Raw genomic sequence first — 25,132 nt, 5'->3', positions numbered from 1 at the left:
ACCTTGCATTTTGATTTTCATGCAGGACCCATTCTAATGTTTTCCTAATAAACTTTTTCAACCCCTAAAATGATCTTGATTTTCTTTATTTAACATCCAGTATTTTACTTCCCCCTCTATTCTTCTTAAAGAAAATGACTGCATTTTTTAGGATGTATAATGCTTTTCTATTTCTACCCCAGTTATTCTAAAAATTCTTGATTTAAGACATTAAGAAGGCAATAATCTTAGCAGTCCTCAATTTTCCACTCTGTTTCAGCTGTGATATATATTATGTTGCGTTATTGTTAGAAAAAAGAGTGCAATATTTATGAATTTAGTCAAGCATTGACTGGAAATAGTATCTACAAGTGCTTTTACATCAAAACCTTCATCTGAATGACATCCCTTTGAAGACATGAATGTTAATGTATGATTCCTGCTTCTAATCTTTGGTTTGGCTCTATTTAAGGAAACAATATATGTTTCAATTGGTAGAGAAGTTCAAACTAAACTGGGCCTGTTCCCCACTAACTTTTACGTGCCCTACTTTAGTTTAAAATTTAGTTTTGAAAATGTGACATCAGTCCTAACACCTATAGAACATTTAAGTTTAGAACCATTTGATAATATTCTACATTCTTTGTCTTGAGATATTTCTTCCTTGTGATTTCTGAGTTCTCAGAGTTTATATCTACAATAATTTGCTTACCCATCAATTTTCTTTGACTCCTATTTGTACATCTGACAATTATCTTTTCTGATGTTCAACTTTCTGAATCGTATGCTAAACATGAGAAAGTTTAAGTGCTATATTTAGTTTAGGGAAGTCGAGATGCCCCAATTCATTCCAACAGGTTCAAAGTTATAAGGTTGTTCGTGCCACCAGGACGAAATTAACATCTCCAGAATGATCCAAACCAAAGAGAAAACATGTTTTCTTCTAATTATGCTTATAAAAGCATTTGTTTTCTAAATTACTTTATTATTGAAGCTTATATTTTATATTTCATATTAAATGGAACTTTAAGGGCCTGCACTCATACATCTCAGGAAATAGTAGACTTTAAACCCATTTTGATCTCTTTATGGGTCATAATCACTGGATACAAAAATATTTTAGAAATAGACACATAGACTAAGATTGCCATTGATTATGGTTTTGTAAGATCTCCATCTGATTCGGTCTTTTTTTGTGGGGATGGGGGGAACTAACGATTGAACTCAGGGGGACTAGACTACTGAGATACATCCCAGCCCTATTTTCTATTTTATTCAGAGACAGAGCCTCATTGAGATGCTTAGTGCCTCCTTTTTGTTGAGGCTGGCTTTGAACTCCTAATCCTCCTGCCTCAACCTCTTGAGCCACTGGGATTACAGGTGTGTGCCACCGTGCCAGGCTACTTTATTCTGTCTTAATGCCACCTAAAACTGATTAGAATTCTTGGAAGCTCTGACATTTTGAATTTGAAGTTAAAAGCCATCATTAATGTCTTCAGATAAACATCTCTTTTACACTGACATTGATTCATTCACTTCTTTGAAGTCATCAAATTGTGACTATCTCATATTGCACTTGAAATATGCTGATATTTTGCACTTTACACTATTCTTTATTTATATCTCTCTTTCCCCCAAAGGAAGTAACATCTACTTCAACAGCATAGCTGCATTTACTTTATTTAGTAATATGAACAAAACACTTCCCAAATTACTGCACTGAATCAGGAAACAGATCCACCTTTTAATGGCTTTTTTCAAATTATATAATTTATTTGGTATTGGTATTCTCATATAAAAGTAAGTAGAATGATAGAACCTGCATTCTAGGGATGTTATCAGACATAAATGTGTTAAAACATGCAAAGTGCTTAGAACAATGTCTAGTATTTAATAGGTATAACTTTTATCTATTATATGTATGTTTTTGCTCTTTTCATAAAAATATTATTTGGTTGTATTTATCATATTTTATTTATAGAATTAATATGTCAAAATTCCATGTAAATAATTTATATTTATAATTTAAATAATAATAAATAGCATTTATTTGTCATTTATTACAGAGGAATCACTGAGCCTATTCTTTCATATAGGTACTTAATCCTCATGAAAGTACTTTTGTTATAGAAATCTCAAAACAGTTTAATGTTGCCTTAAAAGATGTCCAGTTCTAAACTGAGTAAAATAAACAAACAAAAAGTGCATCAATTTCTCATTGGCAGGTTTAGCATGACAAAAGAAATGCTTCATATTCATTGACTAGATGTTTCTTTATATTAAAAAAAACTTATTTGCATTTGTTAATCAGCCATAGATTTTTTCTCACCAAATATTTTATGAAAAAATTATTATTAATTATTAAGGGTTATTTAATTGTTAAAGACTATTGTAAAATTAAAATATATTTGGAGAAAAAAATTTTTTTACCTCCTCCCTCTAATAAAAATTTGCATTTTCCCTCCTCTATTTTTTGCCTGTCATGTTATTTGTGAAATTACAATTTTCTCATGTTGGACATCTAGAATCTTTTCTGCCCAACTCTTACTTTCTTTGGTATAATGTTTGTCTTTGTTTGCCTCTTTTCCAAACTCCAGGATAATTTCTCAATAGCTTCCACTCTTTTTATCTCCTGTTAAATTTTCTGCCTTTTTTTTAATTTACAAGTTTTCTTATGGTAAGTACATACTTTACTTTTTAAGATTTTGCTATTTGCTGGTATACCTGTTATAACTTTACATGTTCAAGGGCTATTAAATATTATGAATTTTAGAAATTCAAATACTGTGTTCAAGTGTTTTCCCATCTTTTTTATAGTACTATTTTGAAAGTTGGAGGCATTCGGAGTTCTCAGCTTCATCTTTTGATTTTGACAGCTAGTCATTTCATATGGCTATTCTTTAGAAAGAATGATCTACATACTCAATACTTAGGGTAAAAGTTTGTCCCATCAGACATCATGCTTGTTCATATGCAAATCTTTCATATGCGGACATTTATAAATGAAAATGTTTAGGTTTCTAATTTTACTTTGCCTCTTTAACAAGATCTGTTACTCTCCAGGGGTGACCGTGAAGTGTGAGCAGTGGAGGTGCTGCTTCCCAGTACCATGTGAAGATCTTACCTTTCAGGTTGTTGTGACAATCTTGCTGATCTGTGCCAGCATGTTAATGATGCCAAACTTCAAATTCCTTTAATATTCTCCCCGGTGTTTTTCTTTCTCCCTTAAAATACATGGAATCCCAAGTTACTGACTATATATTTTTCCAGAATTCTTGTCAATTTTTCACAAAAATTTAATAAAGACACATTATTATGTATTTCATTTTATATGTAGATTTTTTGATATTCAGTTGATTTTTAAATATGGTACAGTTTTTGATTTATTATTCTAATAATTTTAACAACTCTATGGATATTTGGTTGACAGACTTGTAGGCATATACTTGTGAAAACACCATCATAGTCTATATCATATTAGTATCCATCACTTCCAAAAACTTATGCCATTATTCTTTATTATTTTATTATTAGTTTAGTACATAATTACCATAGTATTTACACTATTATCAAAACCTTGAGTATGAAATTTGAAAAAAAATTATGAATAAATGGAAATTTTAAAACCTACTTTTGAATAACCACTTAATCAAGGTATAAATCAAGTGGAAATTATAAAATATCTTAAGACAACAGAAAACAAAAGCATGCTAAACGTATGTGATGCAGCAGAAAAGTCTCAAGAGGCCAGTTTATAGCAATACACACATATGCTAAAAAAGAAGGAAGATCTCAAAGGAATAAAATGAGTTTATACCTCACACAAGTAAACTAATAAGAAAAAAACTAAGCCCATATTTGACAAAGGGAAAAAAAATTAATGAAGGTTAAAACTGAAATAAATGAAAGAGAATAAAAAGACAATAGGTCACCAAAACCAGTAGTTGGTTTGGGGAAATACAAAATCAACAAAGCATTAATTACACATAGTAGGGGAAAAATGATAAGACTAAATACAATCTGTAATGAAACTGAAGACATTACAACCAATACCACAGAAGTAAAAGAGATCGTACAGATCTATTAGAAAGGACATGGACAACCTATGCAAATCCTATTTAATGTAGCACTGGAAGTTCTAGCCAGAACAATAGCAATAATAAAAGACATTTAAATCAGAAAACGAGTAAAATTATCTGTTTGTAAATGGTATTATCTTTTGTATAGAAAATCCTAATGATCTAACAAGGAAATATTAGAATAAATAAATATTAGAATAAATTTGTAGGATACAAATTTAACAATCAAAGATCACTTTTGTTTCTGTAAATTATCAATAAATTTTATAAAAATAAAATTAAGAAAAAAATCCTATTTACAATAGCATCAAAAGAATAAATATGTAGAAATAAACTTAATGAAAGGTGAAAGATTTATATATTGAAAACTCTAAAGTACTGATGAATGAAATGAAAACAGACAATAACAAGTAGAAAGACATCTTGTTCTGTGATTGAGAAGAATTAATACTATTAAAATGGTCATGCTACCCCAAACAATCTTAAGTTCTAATAAAATTCTATCAAAATCCTAATGTCAGTTTTTACAGAAATAGAAAAAATAATCTAAAAATTCACATGGACCCACAAACGACCTTGAATAGTCAAAGCAGGGTTGAGACTGGTGGTCTCATACCTCCTAATTTCAAAATATTTAAAAAAAATAATCTAGAAAAGTACAGTAATTAAAACAAAATGCAATTGACACTAAAATAGGCAAAGAAAACAATGAAATAGAGCACAGTCCCAGCATAAACCCATACATAGACCATCAAATAGACTTTGATAGCATTGCTCAAAATACAAAATAGGGAAATGGAAGTTTCTGATATGGGGTTAGGAAAACCTGACAACCACAGAGAAAACATTAACTGTATTCTTATTTTATACAACACACACACACACACACACACACACAAAATCAATTCAAAACCTATTAAAGACATAAATGTAAGACTCAAACCCTAACATGTCTGTAAGAAAACATAAATGAAGAACTCTTGGTGTTGACTTTGGCAGTTATTTCCTGGATGTGACACCCCAAATACAGGCAACAAAAGCAAAATTTAGCAAGTGGACTAAAGAAAGTTCTTACACATCTATGGATATCTTTAATTTCTTTCAGAAATATAGATCTTAAAAACTATTATAATATTCTTTTCTTTCCTGGAAATATGTGACGACTCAATGAATTACATTATGTGTTATCACAATTTTTTATTCTAAATTCAATGTAAATGCTATGTGCTTGGTAAAATACACATTTTGATTATATTTTATACAGATCTGGGAGATACTTGTTGGTACCTTTTTCAACCATATAGATTGCTTCCTATTGCAAGCCATTGAGAGTTCAGAATGAGGTATTTCCTTAAGTAATGTACCTGAAAGAGACTTTAACTCATACAAAAGCAAAAGCTGCAAACACACATATTCGCAGACCTAGAAATAATGAAGATATGCAAATATATATAAAATACACCATGTGTTTGCAAATGAATTTACATATGATGAAAAAGAAAATTGGAATTTTTTTTCTAAAATTTGACTCATGAAAACATGAAAAAAATGGATTTGCCCCGTAAAATCTTTAGATGTTATAGAAATTAATGAATTTATGACTCTATTCATAACTAGTTTAGAATTTGGATGTTAGTTTTAGAACACCAAACAACACTTAGTGAAGAATCCTTTTATAACAATGAGAAGTATACAAGAGGTCTTTAATAAATAGTTTCTGGATAGTAGCCAGGAAATCCATGCGTTTTAAAACTTCAGGAGTCATAGCAGGCACATCTGTAGTTCCTACAGCTGGAAATACAACTATAGCCACAACCCAGGTCACTGGAGCCTCAGGCTGCCACAGTCAATGCCATAACAGCCTATGGTACCAGAAATGAAAGGTCTAGTTGAGGACTGGAACCAATCCCTTGGTTTTGAATTTCATAACCTGAACAGTATGTGAAAAATCCAGATAGGCTGGACTCATTTCCAAACTAGTTAACCATAAGAAAAATTTCAAGAATTCATTCCTTATAACCAATATACCAGGGACTCTGTTGTGGAGTCAGGATGCTAATAATGTAGTCAGGTGCCTTAAATACAAAACTTGTTTTCTAAATATACAGTGTTTGCTTACTTGTGAACTCAGTCTCATGAGAACTTATAAAAAGTGCAAAAACTCATTCTATTTATTATTATTAGTAGTAGTAGTAGGGTTGATTTAATACTTATTTTATCTGGATGAGAAATCAAAAAATGGCATGGGGAGATGTAGGAGACCATCAATAGGAGGTGGAGGAAGAGTCATAAAGACAGGATAAATTGAGTGAATACAGATGGGTCTATTTTATGTTTAATATGGTGTTTTATTTTTATGTGAAAAAGAATTTCTTGTTGAATTGCATTTCACATAGAATCAGATGTTAAAACCCTACTTCTGTGTTAGAGCCTTTTATTTCATGTGTTCCTTTTGTATTTGCAAAAGCTTTGCATTTGAGGTTGAAATCCTAGATAAGCACAGAAACAGTTTGAGAATCAGCTTTACTTGCTTAGAATATAGACTATATAGCCCTTTGTTCAAGAATATGTTATGTTCCACATTCATGGTATTTTTATGTTTATTTCAAATTACTACAAAAGTTTTCAGAGTATTTAAATTCCATGATGCCTATCAAAATTCTGAGGACATTAATGTCTTAATGACAATGTTTTTGGTGAATCTATCTCTTATGAAATCTTAGATTTTCCTGAATACACCAAGACCTTTATTTCTAGCTGCCTAATCTTACAGACTATGATATTTGACTCACCAAAGGTAATGAATTTGTTTGAACGCAGGTTAATGCATATCTTAAACTTCATCCATATTTTTGCACGTAGTACAAAATAGGAATTCATGCATTTTATATAATAATGTAATTAATTCAACATGTTTAGCTTCCAAATTCCCAGAATATTTTGAATTTAAAGAAATACAACAAAAGGAAACAGAGGAATATATAATCAGAAAGATATATAAAGTTACAAGGATAATTCTTAATCTTTAATTGACAAGGACCACCTTATAAATAAAGCACTCATGGAATTCCAAACTTTTGCTTAGATTTTAAGAAATCCTAGAAACTCTGTCTTCATTAACCTTACACATAAAAAGGAGATATTTATTCTGTTATCAATCTCAATTTAAACAAACTACTCCACATTTTATTTTTTTCAGTTTTTTTACTTATTATTTATAACTGTATTATTAACACTTCATTTTAAGCATATGGGATGTAGAAATTAAAAAGTCATTAAGGTGCCTATTCTCATGATTCTGGGGGATAACGGGCAATGTAAGACAAGGAAATTCAGAATTTAATGAAGTAATTTCTGAAAGTGATGAGAATTCATAAAATCATATAAACCAATTAGTTGAATAATTTTTAATCATTAATATTGAGGAGTCAATATTAAATATGGAGGTCAGAGATTATAGACATGGTTCTGTGATACCCGAATGTGGATTAGAATTCAGAAATTCCTGCAACTATTTTCAGAAAGAGGGATCCGCAGTACAAAGGCAAAAGTCTTCAAAGGGAAGATCTTGGTTTCTCTGAGGTGCTAGAGACCCTCCATGTTTGAAGCATGGTAAACTGGAAGGAAAGTAGTAGGAGATGTTGTCAGAGAGATGTGACAGAGTATTGGATGACATTTGTTCCTCATGTAATGGAAATCTATGAAGAATACACTTCCAGGGGAAGTCTGTGGTGTGATTTTGTTGTGCTGCGGGAAAAAGAGACATGTGCCATCCTGAGAATCATGGACTCTTGTTTTGGTGATGTCAAATTTCTGATGGCTATTAAAGAAAAAAATAAGATTATCAACTAGACAGTTGAATATATAATCAAAAAAGCATGAAGATGTAGCAAGGCCATGAACACAGTTTTGACAATGAGGTCAAGTGGTGGGAAAGATTTTATTTTTTTAAATCCTGAAAAGAGAAAATTGGAAGTAAAAGAAGAGAGTCTAATGAAAAGGATAACAAAAGAAAGAGTCTGTCAAGAAAGAAGAGGGAATCCAACTGACCTAAATTTTGTTTCAGAGCTTCATTTTTATGAATACAGAGAAATGAACTGTACTTCCATCAGGCAACAATTGACGGGGGCACTTTCAGTGGAGCAGGGGTTTGGGTTAATGGCTTGGATGATTGAGACAAACTGTGTTAAGAAAGAAGGTGGAAGCAGCCATCTTAGGCATACATTTGCAAAATTGTCTGTTAAAAAGGATGATTTATTAAGAAAGTACTTTGGGAAACTAAAGGGAATAAGTTGGAGAAATGGTTGCTTGCAGTTTGTTTAGTGTTCATTAATTACATTGTAGCAAAGCATTAATTGTATTTCAGAGCATCAGAGTAGACAAACCCTCTTTACAAAATATAAGGCCAACATACGTTATCAGGCAGAACGAGGATTTTTAAGGGAGTGAAATTGTTTTTCACATTACTATAATGGTGGGTGCATGTCATTAAGCATTCGTCAAAACCTAAAGAAAGTACAACAACCAAGAATGAACATTAAACGTGAACTACAGACTCCGGTGATAAGAATGTGTCAGCAAAGTTTCATCTGTCATAGATGCACTGATCTGGTGACAATGTCCACAGTGAGGGGAGACAGGGCTCTATTGGAATTCTCTCTACTTTATTCTCAACTCTACTGAAACTCTAAACCTGCTCACAAAATTAATTTCACCATTAAAAAAAAAAAAGTAGTTCCATGGTGTGTAAAGACTCATAGATTATAAAAACAAATATCAGTTCTTCATAAGAGATGAATCATTCCTGAAAAAAAATTCTAAGAGAATAGTTCTCATAAATATTTATAATGGGAAGCTTGAGTTATATTACAGACTACTACAGATGTTTTATCCAGTTATAAAATGACTTGCCTGATGATTATTTTGTTAATTAACTAGTCGAACCTTTTGCTGGTCCAAAAATTTATATAATAAATAAGACTTTTAAGACTTAAAAAATGGCTACAATATTATTTCAACTAATGATCATTAATAAAATAAAGGTTAAAAATATACATTAAAATTCATGGAAAATTATGGTATTTAATTTAATCATTAATAGAAAAAATGCTCTGTTATATGAAGAGGCTGTTTTTTTCTTGACTAATAAGAATTACTGTCAAGGCAGATGAACTGAGTGGGATGAAAATATTGTGAGTAACATCAAAGGAGGGTCAGCTAAAGCATAGGGGTCCTTGTCCTGAACCCTCTCCATGGCTTCATGAGCCAATTCTATCTCTTTGACTCGGCTTGGAAGTCATATGAAGAATACAAAGCATCACTGGGGTGTCACACTTTGGGAGGTTGATTTTGTAAATGTTTGTATAATCACACCTCCTTGCATGTTCCCAAAGGGTGGGTGTTTTAGACAAGAACAAGTTTCACTTCATTTTGCTGTGTGTCTTAAGAGCCTGGGTAATCAGACTGGAAATAATGAAATCTTAAAATATTTTAATGGTTATTCAGGAGAGTTCCATATAATTGATTAAAAGTAGACTTCTGATTTTTCATTGTATGTCTTTACAAAGGAATTTATGTTCATCTAATAGATTGGTAAAATCAAATATTTGAAGGAAATAAAATACCACTTAGAATAGTGACTGATTACATCCCAAACTCTCAACAGATTCTTCTGTTGATTAGAGGGGAATTTAATTAAATCAGTCTTGGGAAACAACAGTATTTCAAATAGATTAAAGCTCATAAGCACATAACTGGCACATATTCTTAAACTTCTAAGAAGTTACAAATTTGTTATCTATTAAAAATGGCAATGGAACCAGGCATGGTGGCACATACCTATAATCCCAGTGACCCAGAAGGTTGAGACAGAGGATGACAAGATCAAGACTAGCTTCAGCAATTTAGCAAGGCCCTAAACAAACTAATGAGACTATATATCAAAAAAATGTTTTGATAATAAACAAAAAGGGCTTGGGATATAGCTCAGTGAGAAATCACCCCTGTGTTAAATTTCCAGTACCAAAAAAAAACAAAAGAAAAAAATGCAATGTTTAGAAGTCTTAATAAAATTGAATACATTTTTATTATTTTATCATCATCATCATCATCATCATGTTCATTATTTCTGGTGATAGAAGAAGAAATTTTGAAATCCATAGATGAAACTATTTTTACTGCCCTGAAGAAGAATTAGACATATGCAGATTAAGCAAGTTGTGTTAATAAAAACAAAAATGTAGAGATGCAGTTGGCTTAGGCTAGTTAGCCACAAAATTTTTATACAGAGGTGAATAACATTAAAATTTTCTATGCTGCATTCCTTTCAGGTGGAGAGAGTGCTGAAACAATGAAGTTGATAAATAATTTTAAAAAAACTATAGGCAAAATGCTTTGGTTTAAAAGTAATTACTTTTAGCTGTGGAATGAGTAGAGTATAGATTTTATTTTGTACCAAGAGCAAATCAAAGTTGGTTTTCTGAAATGGTACATTTAGAAATACTGCATATTAATTGAAGCCCAAATTAATATATGGTGTAATGCAGAGTTTTGTACGACTGTCTCATTATTAGCATTGAATTCTTTCAGAGCAAAACTACTCAAAATATAAAAAATAAAACAAACAAGCTTCCTTAGTAACTCTGAGGCTTGATCATGTGATTGCAAAACAACAAACTAATGAGATCAGTCATAAAATTAGCCAATGGCATAACGTGCCTTGTGGGTCCCACCCACATTGAAGGCATATAAAAGGCCTTCTACAGGGAGAAATGTCCAGACTCAAGTTACCTACACTCCTTCTCTACCCAAGGACAACCTCAACAACCAACACCATGTGTGGCAGCTACTACAGAAACTACTATGGCGGCCGTGGCTATGGATGCTGTGGCTATGGAGGCCTGGGCTATGGCTATGGTGGCCTGGGCTATGGCTATGGAGGCCTGGGATGTGGCTATGGAGGCCTGGGCTATGGCTATGGCTGTGGCTTCTGCAGACTGGGCTGTGGCTATGGCTGTGGCTATGGATATGGCTCCCGCTCTCTCTGTGGCTGTGGTTATGGATGTGGATCAGGCTTTGGATACTACTATTGAGGAGATTGTGGGAGTGTCATCTGCCACACAGATGATGTCATGATTCACCATCCCTGAATCCCATGCCCTTATGCCAAAACACTAAATTACACTTCAAACTTCTGATGACATCTGTTGATGACCTGAAATCTGGTGGCCCCATATTGATTTAACATTCCTAGTTCTCTACCTTGTGTTTAGCCTCAGGATGAGTGAGATAATGTGATGTTAATTCTGCAAACTTACTTATCTCCTTCAACAGAGTGAAGCTGTTATTTGCCCCAGCTTATTGATTTTTATGCATTATTTTGTTTCTTACTATTTTTAATAAACTTTATTAACCTGAAATAAAAACCCTGGTTTTCATTCTATTTATTACATGTAGTCTAATTTATTTTATCTTTTTGACTTTTTAAATTTGTTTCTTCAAAAGGTTGAAATTGCCTGTTTTTTCCCACAAATATTATCTTAATATTTCTGCCTTACTTTTTGTAGCACTTCTAAAATTGTGAACTTTAAAAGACATTTCAACATGATTACACTGGTGCATACCTCTAATTCCAGCAATTTGGAAGGTTAAATATGTAAGATCACAAGTGTAGGATTAGCCTGAGCAATTTAGTGAGAACTGACTGAAAATAAAATAAAAACCCAGGCTAAGGAAATAAAGCAGTGGTAGTGTTGTGCTTGTCTAGCATGTGTGAGGCCCTGGGGCCAATCCCCAGTACCTGCACCCACACAGAGACATAAAAGCATAGTGATATTTGTAATTTTTTTTCCTTTTTATAAAGTGGAAACTCCATCTCTGTTGCTGGGAGTTTTAAGGACTAGCTTACATAGCATTTGTCAATTTTTAGAAATTGTTTAGCATAAAGTTTTATATTCTGCACATTTTTCCCCTACAAACTCTTACCTGTCAAGTTCTATGCCTCCCCAATAATTTTTTTAAAAAGAATTTTTTTCCAATATTTTTTAGTTGTCAATGGGCCTTTATTTTATTTATTTATATGAGATGCTGAGAATTGACCCAGTGTCTCACACATGCTAAGTAAGTGCTCTACCACTGTGCCACCACCCCAGCCTCAAAAAAGTTTTATGTAATAATAATAGGAAATCATGCTCTTTTTGTGTACTTTGAATACTATAAAATGAAATTTTGTGGTACAATTATTAAAATTAAAATACAGCTCTACTTTTGTACCCCTGCACCCTGATTTTTACTACCCCTCAATTCCTCCTCAAGCCCCTAGATCCATATTGTCTCTTCTTTCCTAGAGGCCATGCTTTCCTGGGACTCCCAATACCACCCCACTTTTAGAGATTCTCTAGAAGGACTGATAATCACTAGTACATAATTGTGCTCCTGCCTTACATTTATTATAGTAAAATAGTTAAGTATACATAGCTAGACCATAAGGGGATAATACAAGGAGATTTTGAAGGTCTCCATGTGCAGGTTTTCTTATGTTTTCTCTCAGTCTTTACCAAAAACCCAAAATGAAGCAAACTATACAATGTTTCAGCCCAGGGGCGCTCATTAGCAATTCAGGGCTTTAATTATGGTTGAAAGGTAAATTTTCAGACTCCTGGAAGGAAAATGTGAATTCCATAAGAACCGCAATGGAGTGGGTACAATGAACCAAACTTACTGGTTATTCATGTTCACAGATTTGTATCAGGATAGTTGTTTCACAAAATACGTGGAGAAGAAGATGGAAGATTAGGGGAAGGTTGGACTTCCCCAGCTATTCCTTAGTTCTAAATTTTAATTATGGTTGGCAGTTAGGTGAGGAACAGGAAGACTTGGATTTAACAAACCCCAGGCTTTGACCCAAAGGTTTCAGAGACTAAAAATAAATAGAAAGAAGGACAATTTCCTCAGTGAGGTAGGTAACTAAGGGAACTCACTGAAACTCAAAACTGGACAGTAAAGGAAACCATACAGACACAGAAAGTCAGAAACTCCAAATATAATGCAAGAAACAATACATTAGAGATGCACCAGCTTGAATGCAGTGGTGTAGCAGCTGTGGCTACTAAATGGTGTGGAGCCCAAGCAGAGAGAGAAAAGTGTGGCAGATAAACAAATTGGCTTGGAGGAACCCATGGAATACAGAAGGAGCCTGATCTTAGTGGACCCAGATTTAGTGAAGGAAATTTTTGAGTGAAAACAACCAGAATCTGCAGGCCCACAGGGCACCATTTGGAACCATTTAAAAGCACTGAGTGACCAGCAGTAGAGACAGTAGATCAGGAACTTATAAAATACACTGATGGTGTACCTGGGCCAGTATGACTGAAAAAGGCCTAAAGAGATTTGTGCCTAGGGCATCCAGGCTCCAGATACTAAGGAGAGACAGTTCTTTGTTTCTGGTGTCTCATAAGAACTATTGGGAAAATGCCAATAATGGCCAAATAGGAGCATGTGCACTTCAGATCTGATCCTGGGTAATTCACATGCATAGCAGTGACTACGAAACCAATGTACACCATGCATTCTAAAGGTAGAAACTATAGGAGGTCCCTGAGACCTAGACATCCACCAGAGATAATCATCTCCTCAGCTAGCTACAGGAGTGTGGATCAAAATCTCAGATATTTGCCTACAGAGTTCCAAAGTTCAGCCAAAACTAAATTCCAACTACTATAACTTCCAATTTAGAACTCTGCACCAGTCCCCCTATGGGAGTACACACATATGCATTCCTCAGCTGATTCCACCCTAAACTGGGAGATAGGAAGCTGAGAGATACAGGACCTGATTTGCCTCTTAGACATGGTGGTTGGCAGTTAGGTGAGGAACAGGAAGACTTGGATTTAACAAACCTCAGGCTTTGACCCAAGGGTTTCAGAGACTAAAAATAAATAGAAAGAAGGACAATCCATCACTGTCAACAATTTTCACCACCTCAGCAGAAACAAGCCCTTTATTTCTCATTCAGAGTTTTTAATCACTGGGTATGGTTAAAGCCCTGGGTTCAACCCCTGGTTTACAGAAAAAAATATTTTTTTTTGTATTCCCCCCTTCTTACCCTTTTTATTCTTTTTTTTTTCAAATTTTTATTTACTTTTTTCCATTCTGTAATATTGTGCATGTGCATGTGCGTGGCATTAGCATTGTGCAGATAGGTTTGAAAACATACAGATATATTCATATGATTTTACTTAGATTTTGATTGCTTTTTTCTGCATCCATTTATGATTTAGACTTGGCTTGACGTAGGTGGAGTAAAATTATACATGGCTTTGGTTTGTTTTGATTTTAGGTTTGTTTGTGCCTCGGATTTTCTTCCTCTTATTGCCTCTCTCCACTCTCCTCTACCACTAACAGCCAAATTTTCCTGTTCCTTTTTCCTCTCTTTTGTCATTCTATTACTTTTAGCCTTTTTACTCCTTTTTATAGCCATCATCTCCTGCCTTTCCTCTGTTCGCTTTTTTGCTTTCTCTTCTCTTCCTACCCAATTTTCTCTTAGACACTGTAATTCCAGTATCTTATATAATTATATAGTTGCATGATTCCTACATGTTGTTATAATTACTGATATGGTGAATGACATAGTAGACACTCACTATTTAATGCCTGATCTAGTTCATGTTTGTTATTGTCAATGCTGATATTAAATGCTAATCTTGCTATTACTACAGAAGGAGTAGTGTTATAGAAGTCAAAGTAGATAATGGACATTGTTTTAAGACTGTATATCTGTTGCTAGCATTATTGCTATTTCTGGCTCTTCCTTCTTCTAACAGAGACTAGAAAGTAATTGGAACACTTCATGTTCACAGAGAAAAGTTTCTGCTACCAAGCAATACTCACAACTCAGTCCAGTAAAAGTAAATTTCATCCCACACATGATATAGCCCCACCTGAGATTTAATAATACTTTAACACATAGAATAGGGGAAAAGAAAACACCAACCAGGACCCAAGGAGGAACATCTAGATGGTCAACTCAGGTTCCACTTTTGCATATCTATTCATATATCAAAAACAGAGCATTTGCAGAACTAAATAAATAAATAAATACTAAATAAATAACTATGCACAAAAGGATATGCATATAAAAGAGAAAAGTAAATGCACCTCAACAGATGCACAAGTCTAAGACCTCTGAAAACATGAGAAAACAGGCAAACAAGTATCTCTCCCAAATTCACAATCCCCTAACAAAGGAAATCACAGATATGCAAGTGGATGAAATTTCAGGAAAAGACTATATAAAACTATTAAAATGTTCAAGGAACTAAACAAAGATCTAAGGAACAGATTAAGAGAGCAGACACAAGAAATGAAAGACTATTTCAATGAAGAAATAGATACTGAAAAGAAACTTACTAGAATTCCTGGAAATGAAAGACATAATGAATCAAATTAAAATTTCGTGTGAAAACATCACTAATGCATTATATAGCATAGAAAATAGAACTTCAGGACTTGAAGACAAGGTATATCAATTTGAATACTCACTATGTAATAAAGGGATAAAGAAGACAAAGATCAGAATATACAAGAACTCTGTGACAGCATCAAAAGAACAAAACTTAGAGACTCTGGGATAGAAGAGAACATTGAGATACAACAGGGTAAAGACATTAAGAATATCTTCAGTGAGACAGTAACGCAAAAATTTCCCTATATTAGAAACAAGAGAGACATTTGCATATAGCAGTCATATTGGACCCCAGATTGATAAGTTCAAAGCAGAACCTCTCCAAGACACATCAAAATCAATATGCCTAACATGGAAAAAAATAATCAAAATAATCTAAAACTGCAAGAAACAAAACCAAAGTAAACCAACTATTATGCATACATCTAATGTGCTTATAAAATAATAAAAAAGAAATGAATTTCACAGTCTCTTAAGAGTGACAAGCCCTTTTTAGTTTACTGAGACTCTGGAGACCTTGTCCCAGACTCTATACAAAGAAGACCAAATCAATAGGGCAATTTAGACACTGCCTAGTTACATCTAGATTCAGGAGACTCAAGGTGAACCAGTCCGGCTATTATCTACTGAACTCTTTCTAGGTCAGTGTTTGCAATCCTAACTGCACAGCTGAGTTCACCTGGAAGTTTATTAAAATACCATTGCTGACACCCCACCCAGATCAGGTAAATCAGAATGTCTCGAAATGGAGTCTCAGCAAGTTTTTTAAAGAAAAATTAGATAATTCTGATGGAAAAAACTTATTGAGGATTATTGGTATAGAGTGCACAATTAGCACCTGTTCCTCATCCACCCTATCACTCTCTAGTATAAGGTGCCCCAAATTTCTCCCTAAACTGATGATGTTGGGAAAAGTTCACCACAACTTTCAGAAAGTACTAAAGAAATTATTTCGCAGTAAAATTGTGATGTTTAATTCCAACACCAAACTATTTTAAATGCTTATATGTTTAACTGACCAAAAACCAAAGTGGGGGTAGGGTAGACAAAGAAAAAACAATAAATGGAGAAGTGCTTCCTCCTACATTTTTTAATCCTCTTCCTCCTGGTTTTTCTCTCTCTTTCTCTCTCTTCTTCTCTCCCTTCCTTTCTTGCTGTTTTTTTTTTTTTTCCTGTAATTTTTTTCTGCAGAAATCCCAATGTAAATGGTATTGGCTGGTGGAGTTTACCCGCTATTCTATTTGAATCTTAAGTGCTCCCCAAATGTCCAGGTGGTAAAAGCTCTATCCTCAGTGTGGCACTATTTGGAGGTGGTAGAAATGTTAAGGAGTAAAGGTTAGTGGGAGGTCTTTGGGTCATTAGGAATGTGCTCCTGAAGGGGATTGTGGGACCCAAGTCTCTTGTTTACTGTCTCTCTCTTCTTGGCCGTGGGGTGAGTGGTCTTGCTCTACTACAGGCTTCTGCCATCATGCAGTACCTCACCATAATCTCTAAGCAAAGAAGCCAATGAACAATGGAATAAAACCTCCAAAATTGTGATACAAAATGAACCTTTTCTCTTTATAAGTTTACCTCAAATATTTGTCATAGAGATGAAAAGCTATCAGAATTTTTTTTTTTTACCATGAGTGGGGTGTTTGATTTTATTATAAATCTGATGATGTTTTGGAGCCTCTGGTAATGGTTTTCAGGAGGAATTTGGCATAGTAGGAAGAAGCCAATTTTTAAAAAGTCTACAATGCTATAGGCAGAGCTTACTGGGTGATTCTTTTGGAGACTGGGAAGATCAGAATGCTGATAGAAATGTTTATAGTAATGATCATGCTGATGATGATTCAGATGAAAATGAGTATTCTATTGGGACTGGAATAGAGTCAACTCCTATTGCACTGTCACATAGAATTTGATTTTTTTTCCTGTCTGTACTCTGAAATTGTGAGATGCTAACTTTAAGGGTGGTGGATTAATTTATGTGGTGGAAGAAATTTCAAGGAAACAATATTCATACAGCAGCATAGATGTTACTGGTTGTTTTAGGGCATATTTACTATGAGAATCGAGCAAAAAGGCAGAAAGATTTGAAAAACTTACAATTTGACTGAAAAAGGTGTGTAAGACTCTGTTCAAAGAGAGTGCTTTGTACAAGGCTTATAGGATAAATGGCTTGAAGGCACACCAGGCAAAGATTCAAAGGTATAGAAATGGAAATTTCTTACAAAGATTTACATTTAAGAAAGGAGTACTGGAGTATCCTGAGCACTGAATGTTCCTAGGTATTTGTTTCTCTGTATTTAGCCATCAGAGTACTCAGAGACTGTTGCAACCAGGTTTTATTGGGGTGCAATTCTCACCGGTGACAGACCTCAGCCTTTTCCACATGATGCTGATTATTTGTGCCAGAAGAGTTTGGGGTCATGGAGACTTCCATTAAGATTTCAAAGGCAAACCTGGGATTCCAGGAAATAGGTTTTGGAGTCATGTTAAGGTCTGTAAACAAGTCAGGATGGCGCCTGGCATTTTACAGAGGGAGTGGTTTGTGAAGTAATGCCAGTGAGCCATTAAGTGTGGAGATTCCTTATTGGTTGACTGCTGTATCTAGTTTATGTTAATTAAGATAAGCTGTGTGGAATGAATGTATACCCCTCCTGTCCTACAATAAATGGCTCCCACTCCTGCTGTATCAATGTACACAAGTTGTTCGTCACCCCCCTGGTTAGTTTGCTGCAGCCGGACTGCGGCAGAGTCAGTCCTTACAGGCAGCCTCCAGTGAGAGTAAAGCTGAGGCTATAATGGAGACTCCACAAGGACAGAGATGTCAACTATACACAACTCTTGCAGAGGGCAGTGGTAGGCGACAAGTGGAGCTAGCCCAAGAAAATGGCCATATGGTCTATAACCAGCAAAGATTTCTAGGGACATGGCTACCCCAAGCCTTGGAATTTCCCATCCTGCTGTGGTGAGCCCTATAAACCAGATATGAGGATAAAAGATTTAATCCTGTTTTCCCTGCTGGGTTTTGGTCTTGTTTGGGTTTAAACTTTCCTTTCTTTGCCCTTATTGCTTGCCTTTGGAAGAGGAAATGTTTACCCTATCTATGCCTTGAACGTCCAGCATTATATTTTGGAAGTATGCAACACTCTTGATTTTTACAGGGGCTGATAAAAGAATTTGCCCTGAGTCTCAGAGGGGACTTTTGGACTTGGAATTCTGAGCAATTCTGAACAGTTAAGATTCTGGGATTTGAGCAATTGACTAAATGCATTTTGCATTCTGAGACCTACTTGAACCTTTGGAGGTGAGGGGCAGAATTCTATAGTTTGGATCAAAAGTGTCTCCCAGAGATGGGAAGATTTTTTAACCTTTTTAACCTTCACTGAGGCATGATGTTGAAGAACATTGTGGGGGCACCAGAGAGTATTTTCCTTGCTCTTTTCCACTTCCTGGAAAGGAGATGAGCAGTTTTGCTCTGCAACATACTTCTGCCATGATGCACTACCTTGCCTCAGGCCCAAAGTAAGAAAGTCCATTAATCATGGACTAGAACGTCCTAAATTGTGAGTCAAAATTAGTTTCTCTTTACAAGTTTAACTCAGATATCTGTTACAATGTTGGAAATATGACTTACCTTTCAGCAGAATTATATGGGCCAGAAGTTTTCATTGTTGGAAGAATTTTAATTACAAATTATATAATTCAGTTAGTTATGCAACTATTCAGACATTTTATCATTTTGAGCAAGTTTTGGTATTTTATGCCTTTTACAGTATAGAACTTTTTCTAAGTTGTTGAATTTATGGGCACAGGTATTATTCCCTCTGTTTCATTATTGTTCTTTTCATTACTATAGAACCTGTAGTGATGGTCCATTTTTATTCTTACTGTTGACAGCATATGTCTTCTCTCCAGTTTCTTTGTTAGCCTTTCCAGAGATTAATTGACTTAATTGAACTTCTCATATAATCAACTTTTGGCTTTATTTATACTTTTTTTGTTTTCCTTGTTTTCAATTTGTATTGAATCCTGATGTTTATTTTTTATTACTTTTTTGTTTTTAAAAATTACAAATTATTTGGGAAGAAGCTTGAATTACAAATTTGAGAAATTTATTTTTTCTAAATATATAAGCACCTAACCCCATACATTTTCCTTTATGCACTGCTTTATTCTCATCTCATATATTTTGATACATTCTAAATTCACTTTCATTGAGCTCAAAATATTTTAAATATTCTTCTTATAACAAGTGACTCATTTGTTATATAAAAGTACCATTTACTTTTGAATTATTATGGAATTTTTAGCTACCTTATTGATTTGTAGTTTAACTCCTTAAAGATTTTGTAACAAACTTTGTATAATCTCAACTTTTAAAATTCATTTTGCCTGTTTTATTATACAAAATATTATCTATCATAGTGAATGTGCTACATATCACAAAATTTGTATTCTGAGGTCACTTCGAGAGTGCTGTATACATGTCAATTATATGAAGTTAATTGTTTTCTAATTTCTGTGTTAAATATCTGTTTATTTGTACTGATTACAGAGAGAGATGGATAAATTTTCCAATATAATTGTGCAAGTGATTACTTCTTCAGTTTTTGCTTTAGGTATTTTGAAATTTTCTTCACATGATAGATCCATATCCATTGATAATTTTTATGGATTCTAGTTGGAATGACTAGTCTATATTTATGTGTTAGCATTTACCCAAACTAAGACAAGTATTGATTATCAAATGTAAAAACATAAAATGAGAGGTATCTGGGAGTTTTTGCCTGAGATTTTAATATTATTTTTAATTGTCATTGCACATCAGGTAAAAACTACAGAGTTTCAAGTAATTTTCCATATAATGAGTGTAATTGTTCTGATATTAAGACAGACCCATCTGCATTCTTTTGGTTACTCTTTGCATGGTACAGCTTTTCATACAAAACAGTAGTTACAGGAAAAAAAATTAGTAGTTTTTCACTCTTTTCTCTTTTTTGTTTTACTACATATTAGAAGCTATTTTTTAGCATGGCATGGTGATGCATATCTGTAATCCCAGGGACTCCAGAAGGCTGAAGCAAGAGGATTACCAATTCAAACCAGCCTCTGCAATTTAGTGAGTCCCTAACCAACTTAGCAAGACCCTGTCTCAAAATAAAAAGTACTGTGGATGTAGCTCAGTGGTAAAGTGCCCATTGGTGCAATCCCTAGAAACACACACACACACACAAAGATATTTTCTGATAGACAATATATAGATGAATCTGATATTAGGCAATTTGATAACCTGTGTATTCTAATTATATAGTTAGAGAATTCACATTTATTTAGTTATTGATCTGATTGAAATTGTTTTAGACTATTCATTTTAGTCAACATTTGTTACTGTGACCAATATAGCTGAAAGAAGAAAAACTTAGAGGAGGAAAACATTATTTTGACTCATGGTTTCACAGGTTCAGTCCATGCTTGGCCTGCTCCACAGCTCTGAGATGGAGTGAGGAGTTGGTGGAAGGGCATGTTGGAGGAAAGCAGCTCAGGACAAGGCAACTAAGAAACAGAGAAAAAGAGAAAGTCCCCCTCGGGAGGTACTAAATAAAAAGCTCAAAGAACTCACCCAAAGATGTGCTTCTTTCAATTACACCCTACCTGCCTATAATTACTGCCCATTTAATCCATATCAGTGGATTAATATCTTGACCAGGTTCCACCTGACATAATCTAATCATTTTGTGTCAGAAAACTCTTACATGTGAATTTTGGGGGACATTTCATATCTAAACCATAATAACGTTTTAGCATTTGTTTCTACTTTCTCTGTCCACATTTTTCATATGTGAATGGTTTAATATTATATTTTAATTTATCTATTATATTTTTGGCTACATCTATTTAATTTTGGAGATTATTCCAGTGATGACAATATTCATAACTAATCTTTCACAATGTTCTGAATTCATATTTTGCTTTAGATAAAAGGCTTAAGATTCATTTTAGATACTTTTACTATTGCTTCTTATTGTTATATTTGTCATACATCAACCTAACTTCAAACTCCCTCATACAATATTGTAATTTTTGATTTCCTATTGCATGAATTTGAAATAAATTATAAGGGAAAATAATCTATTCTATTTACCCAAATGCTTATAATTTTCTATTTCTTTTTGTTTGTTTCTAAAGTTCCAAGTTTCCATTTAGGATCATTCTCTTTTAGCCTGCAAAATACCTTTAACATTTCTTTTAGAAAAGATTTTGTAAACACAAATTCTCTTATTTTTTCTTCATCAGAGAAAGATATTATTTTACTTTTGTCCTTGAGGGGTATTATTATTGGATATAGAGTATTAGGTTTTTTTTTTCTATCAGCAGTTTAGTTGTTTTTCATTCCCTTTCTCATGAGAAAGCCATGGTAATTCATTATTCCTTATAAGTAATGTGTTGCTCATCATTAGCTGCTTTCAAGTTTGTTTTTTTTTGGTTTCCAAAACTCAAATACAATATAACTAGATATAATTTCCTTTGAGTTTAATCTGATTGGGTTTACAACCTTTACCTCTGTATATTTCTGAATTTTAATAAATTGGGGACATTTAAAAATATCATTTCTTGAAGTAGATTTCTATATCAATTTATTCTCCCCCATTATTTGCTATTCCAGGGCTGTGAATATTAATTGTTTTGATAGCTCCTATAAATATTTTTTAAAGACTTTTTTTTTCAGTTAATGTGTGCATTACATGAAACAGAAAAATACGAAACAAGGAACAAAGTCATCCAGCCACAAGTAGCTAAGGTAGCCCTCCTAGGCCCTGCGTGTACATAGACGACATCCCGTTGTGCCACACGGGGGGCCACTTCGTGATGATGTCTGTTTCCTGTACCCTCTTCTACTTCACATAACTGTGTGCAGTGAGCCATCTCCCGTTCATGGGAATAATGTCCAGGGCTCAAGCTGCCTCTTAGAGCTTAGCTCTAGGTCCAGCTTGCTGGTCTGCAACAGGGGGGCAAGCCCTTCCCCACTGACTGGCAGATTAGTTCCCTCCACTGGAACAGGCTGCACAGGCCTGGACATTACAGACTCAGCCATCTCCACCCGTCTACTGAGAGAGGAGAAAACTCCTTGAGGATTGCAGACCCAGCCCTCCAGGGAGAGCTAATCAGATAACCCCTATTATTCTATGATAAAGTAAACCTAGTTCCTTGTCTTGTAATTGTTCCTTTTTTGTTGATTCTTTTTAGTTGCACATGATAGTTGAATCCATTCTGATGGAATTATGCATGCACAATTGTATCTTATTCTAATAGGAACCCATTCTTGTGGATGCATATGATATTGGGTTTGCTTAGGATTTTTCATACATGTACATAGGAAAATTTTGTTAGATTTCTTCCACTGTATTTCCCATTTCTATTCCCACTCTTTACCCTTCATTCCCCTTTGTCTAATGTACTGAAATTCTGTTCTTCCTCCTCCCCATTATAGGTCCTATATTTCTAAAACTTTATTCAAAAATCTTAAAACTTCAAGAAGCAAAGGGATATAGAATGCCATGATTTTAGTTCTACAATTAAAAACATATAAATGAATTTAAGAGAAGATGGCACCTTTTCAAGAAAATGTAAACTATATTAACATACGTAAAAAATAAATGAAAGGGATCAGTGTAAACTTTTATATTTCATGTTCTGGGAAAACATACCAAAATCTTCTTTAATATGCCCCAAATTAATAATAGAAATACAAAATCATGTGTCATTATTCATATCTTCTAAAGGATTTCACACAGATCAAGATTTGGTAAACAGCACTTGGAATGTATAGAATTTTCAGACAGTGGTCAGTGAAATAGACAAACACTAACTCCTTTCATACTAACAACCACCCATCATAACACCACTGTTGCTTCCTCAGAAGGGGAAGTTGTAGGTTACAAGATTATTAGATACTATTGTCAGAAATCAAGGATATTATAAAGTTGAATTTTCTTTCTGTATTTATCTATTGGTAGATTCATTTTTGGAAAGTAGATGAACATATGTATTTCTAGAAATAAAAAGAAGATAATTTTTCTTTTAATGCAAACAGAAAAAGAAGTAGTAGAATAGACATTATGATTGCAGTATGTATATAGGTGACTCTATAACCAGTGTGATTCTGCAATCTACAATTAGAAAAATGAGAACTTATACCCCAATGATTCAAATGTATGAATTGCCAAGATCATTGTAATGTCATGTGTAGCTAATAAAAAATTAAATTAAATTTAAAAAAGAAGTAGTAGATTTCGAATGAAAAGAAAACCACAAATGTTATTTCAGATTGAACACATTTATTGGGAAAATAAAGAAAATACTCCTGCATAAAAATCAAAAGACAGGATCTGGGATAGCATCAGTCCGGGACAATACAGAATTCACAGGATATATTTCATATTCTTCCACTACTCGTGTGTTCAATTCACAGAAGGACAAAGAGGGAAGTCAGATCTAGGGACCACCATAGGGCAAATCTTCTGCAAGGTGATATTGGGAAATTTCGGTGTAACGTACTCATCGAAGCATGAAGTTCAGGATGTGTAGGGTTCAAAATTGGTAGAATCCTGTGTCACAGGTATTGAAACAGTCTCCCAAGGCTTCCTCCTTAGTAGTATCCAAAGCCAGAGCCATAACCAGAGCCATATCCATAACCACAGCCACAGAGGGAGCGGGAGCCGTATCCATAGTCACAGCCATAGCCACAGCCCAATCTGCGGAAGCCACAGCCATAGCCACAGCCCAGGCCTCCATAGCCATAGCCCAGGCCTCCATAGCCATAGCCCAGGCCTCCATAGCCACAGCATCCATAGCCACGGCCGCCATAGTAGTTTCCGTAGTAGCTGCCACACATGGTCTTGGTTGTTGAGTGGAGAGTTTGTCCTTGGGTAGAGAAGGAGTGTAGGTGATGAGTCTGGACAAGTGTCTTGTAGAAGGCCTTTTATATGCCTTCAGAGTGGGTGGGACCCACCACATGTGCTCATGCCACCGCCCTATTTTATGACTAATCTAATTATTTTGTTATTTTTCGACCATAAGATAAAGACTCAGAGGCATTAAAGAGGCTTGGCTTGTTTGGTCTCTCCTTTGGAATCTGCTTATCCTATTTAGGGTTTCAATGAGAGGAGACACATAACTTTGCACAATCCTGCCTCAAACAGAACTTTTAAAATCTCTTTTAAGTACCCTCTATATAAGAAGTAAAAATCTGAATCATAATCTATTTGTTTTGGACCTCAATGATTTCTTAATTTAAAACAGTTTTTAAAACACTATTTTTGACTCATGACTTTTTCTTGTCTCTCAAAGCAAATTAATTTTCTTTATCTGGTATATAATGCCTTTTCTATGCTGAAACCAAATGTATCTTTCAACCCCATGATGCTAATAATCATCCAAGTAATTAGTATTCTGAGAAAACCACATCTGAACAAAATGCATTAGACTTTTCCATTTATAACAATGAGAGTAAGTCTCATTTATATTTAATTTCTGTTGAAGATTATAAAAAGAAAGTTATCCCCTGGTATCCAATTTGTCCCTGAATTTTTCCAAATTGAGTATACAGTGATTAGTTAACATT

Source organism: Urocitellus parryii, chromosome 2 (assembly GCF_045843805.1).
Source record: "Urocitellus parryii isolate mUroPar1 chromosome 2, mUroPar1.hap1, whole genome shotgun sequence".
Taxonomy (NCBI): Eukaryota; Metazoa; Chordata; class Mammalia; order Rodentia; family Sciuridae; genus Urocitellus; species Urocitellus parryii.
Note: the sequence above shows the minus strand (reverse complement) of the source record.